The sequence below is a fragment of the Rhamphochromis sp. 'chilingali' genome (assembly GCF_963969265.1).
Source record: "Rhamphochromis sp. 'chilingali' genome assembly, chromosome: 14".
NCBI lineage: Eukaryota > Metazoa > Chordata > Actinopteri > Cichliformes > Cichlidae > Rhamphochromis > Rhamphochromis sp. 'chilingali'.
The window spans coordinates 30,981,443-30,985,451 of NC_137941.1; positions in this window are offsets into that span (position 1 = coordinate 30,981,443).

The following is a 4,009-nucleotide window of genomic DNA, read 5'->3' on the forward strand; positions in this document are numbered from 1 at the left end:
CAGTCTTTTTCTCATTTCAGTCAGTTTTATTGTTGACAAACTGAACAGTTTGTATTACAGTCTAGTCCAACTTAACTGAATGCAACCATCTGGTACGATTATAGCTATTCTGAACTATGCAATTTATGAAAACTATGCAGCCCCTTCAGCAACTGAAGAATTTGACAGTAAATGAAAACAAAATATAATTTTACATTAAATAAAAAAAGTTTTAAACTTAATTAACATAAAACATGTCTTAAATTAAAATAAGTAAACTGTCATGTTTATTGCTGCCAAAAAAAAGCTAAACACATTTGGACAGTGAAGGAATGTCAGGATTCTTGCTCAGAAAAAGGATCAACAGGCTCTGAAGTCAGAGCACAAAAACATTTTTGTAACAAAATATCGATTTCTGCTGTCCCTGTATCGATACATTATTAGAAAACAAAATATCACAATACTACACAGAATCGATTTTTTCCCCACCCCTAATATTTAACACAGACGTATAAATCCCCTGTCACAGTGTGTAAAATACCACTACATGTCACAAGATAGCAGATTGCAGTCAACAAAATACATTGGCCACAGAAATAAAACACAGTTACATGGAACAGTGACATCCATTTCAGCCACTGTATTCAAAACTCCCACCCTTACTATAAGGTAAATAATATTAACTCCTAATCAAATCTAATTTTTTGACAGCTACTAAGATCTAATTACTATTTGTCAATAACAGCATTAGGTCCCACAAACCAACACAAATCTCTGTCTGAATGAGGACTTAGATAAGATCTTTCTTTTAGTCTGGCTATCATCACTCTGTGTTCTTGGTTAACTTTACGTTAGCAGGCAAAGCTAAAGTTGTATTAGCACTATAATCTGGATGTTTTTGTACTGGATGCAGTTTCTACTTTTTATTTATATGTTATGTTCTTATCCTTTTGTGTCATAAAAATAAAGGTAATTGTCCATATTGCCACCCATTAAAAACTGTACCGCTCCACCATTTTCCTCTTCGTACACATTAACTGAAATTAAGCTACCTGTAGGCTAGTTGCACTAGAAGAAAAACATTTTTTCTGTCTTTCTGTCCACTTGGAATGCAGATAACTGAAGACACTTTTTAATGCAAGTAACAACATAATTGTAACTGTAATGTAATTACTGAATTTAGTACATTACGTTACTGAAAAAATGTAATGTGTTTAAAATAACTCATTACAGTGTGTTGCTATTATAATATATATATTATATTATTAACACTGGTTAACAACATTGGTTAATAATAGGTATTATAAAGTGTTAACCAGTGCAGTCAACTTGAATTTTTGGAGACAAGTTGCCTCAAGTGGCCAGTTTTGCTGGCATTTGCTTTTTCATCACTGTAGTTTTCTCCTTATCTTTTACATACAGTATGTAGTTTATATGTATTTTCCATTTGAACTCCATTCTCCAGCACTTAGATTGACCTAGCAGCTGACTTGAGGCTCAAGGCCATAATACGTGTGTTTGGAATTTGTGAAGTTTCTACATCGGCTTCTTTTAGCCTGTACAACTAACTTCCTTCTCTGCATAGAAATATGCAGAGAACCCTAATTCCAGATGACACTTCAGGGTCGGTGCATCTGCTACATCCATAAAAAAAAAAAAGAAATCATATCTGGTTGTGGTATGTGTCTTAAACAAAGTGCAAAGGCTTAGCAAATCTGTTCCTCTGTATCCACTGGCTCAGCAGGCATGATAAAAGCGTTACAAAAGACTGACAATAGTGTTAGTCTATCATCTGCAAGCACAGAGACTCACAGCACAGCTGCAGCCACTGCATTATATGGAACAGTCTTAACAGGGGCTGACTCATACAAAATACTCCAACCAACCCCCTACTCCCAAATTTTCTCTTGCAAACACTCTCTCTCTGTCACACACACACACACACACACACACACACACACACACACACACACACACACACACACACACACACACACACACACACACACACACACACTGTCTCTCTCTCTCATGTCCAAACCTCATTCGGCCAGCTGCAGCGTTTAGCACTGAGCAAACACTTATTTCACCTGGACAGAGATGTGAAAAGTATTGATCGCATTAACGTCTAGGTGTAAAGACAAACATGCCTGAAACGAATGCACACATACACACAAGTCTGAGCAAACATCAAACAGCTCACACAGAAAAACGCAGAGAACTATATTTTCACCCCACACAAGCACTGTTTTCATTTATGCAAGTGAACGCACATGCAAACTCACATACACCATGCAACATTGATTACTCTCGCTGCATTAAAGCCAGACATTAAGCCTTAAGCTCCACAGCATCCAGAAGCGACACCTTAGCCCGGGATTTAATTTTGTGTGGCGGCGGGCGTTAGAAAAACACATGATGTAGCCAGTTGTTTTGGAGGGCAAATGGAGCCGCCATCATAAAGAGCGGTTTTATTAGCTGTTGCTTGATTTGTTCCTGCAGCCTGGAGAGTGAACTTCTAAATCAATGCGTCCAGCTGTTCTCCAAGCTAGCTGGGGCTCTCTGAGCCGCGCAGCAGGTGTATGGCCCACTCAGCCCAGTCACACACACCCGCTCACATAACAAATAATAACAGCCTCCACACACGGCCCATCCGTCACTGTTATGGCCCAGCCCTGGAGACTGACGCTCACGCACACATGCACGCACTCAGGGACTGCGAGTGTGTGTGTGTGTGCAAGTCTGGAACACAAAGCACACACACTTCCTCGTCCACAGTTGTGGAAACACACAGTGACATGAATTCCTGCACATATTATTTGCACGCACGTGTTGGTGTTTCAATACTTGTGAGAACCCTTGTTAAATCTTCTTGTTCCTAACTCATACCTTAACCACCAGAATTACATGCTCGACACTCAACACTCAATGCTTTACACTTACCCCGGCCTTAAACTGATGTAACCTTAACCTGTAATCTCTATAAATAGATATCTGCATATAAATGTGCCAAATCTGTAGGTAAGGGCTGAGAATTTTTGGTACAGAGAGATTTCTGGTTTCCATTCGTAGTGGGATTAGACCTATTGCCCAGTCGAGTTTGAGTAGGCTTTGGGTGCGTTCCAATAAATAGTTCACATGGGGAGCAAAAAAGGGAAGGATATGATATAAAACGTAATATTGAAACTAATGACAACAATTTTAAAGCTTTTAAGAGTTTTTTAATCATTAAACCACAGCTAGTGAATCAAACAGGAAGTCTTGAATCAGATGCCCCTTATTTGCAAGGATAAGCACACCAGTAACACACATATACTGTATGCATACATATCAACACAAGTGCATTGGAGTGGGTATAGAATGGGCACCCTGCACACACATATTCACCCCCATTATAGTTACATACAAAACCCATTTTATAACCAATCAAGGAGCTGAAGTTGATTCATAAATCTGTTTATCCCTTGCTGCTGTTGCTGCTGCCCATGCATGTTACCCAGTATGTTTCAAGGAATCACCCAGTATCAACACCACTATATATCTCATTAGTGGTGTGTATAGAGATTAGCCCTTCATTCATTTTCACTGTGTTAGTTGGTGGTAAAAATCTCAGAGACCTGATCTGCACGGTTAAATACAACAGAGCTAAGTAAGAAAACCTAAATTGCCAGCAGCTCACAAATGCAACAGCTGGACAGCGGTGAGGCTGAAAATCAATCAGCCGTCCAAACAGCGAGGTTCCACATCTGGTGTAACTCAAAACTAGAGGGGGAGGTGAGGTGATTCAGCAGGTGATGGCAGCAAACTTCACCAAAGAATGAAAGTGAGATGAGAAGACAGGCTGCAAGGAAGGAGCAAAGGAAAGCAAAGGAAAATAAAATAAAAATGAAGATGACTGAAAGGAAAGAAAAAGGGCATGGCTGAAAAGGAAGGGATATGAGCGGAGGAAGGACAGAAGAGAAGAGGAAAGAAAAGATGAGAAATAAAAGCAGGGATAAAGTGACAGTGAGGAGGATGAGGAGCAGAAAAA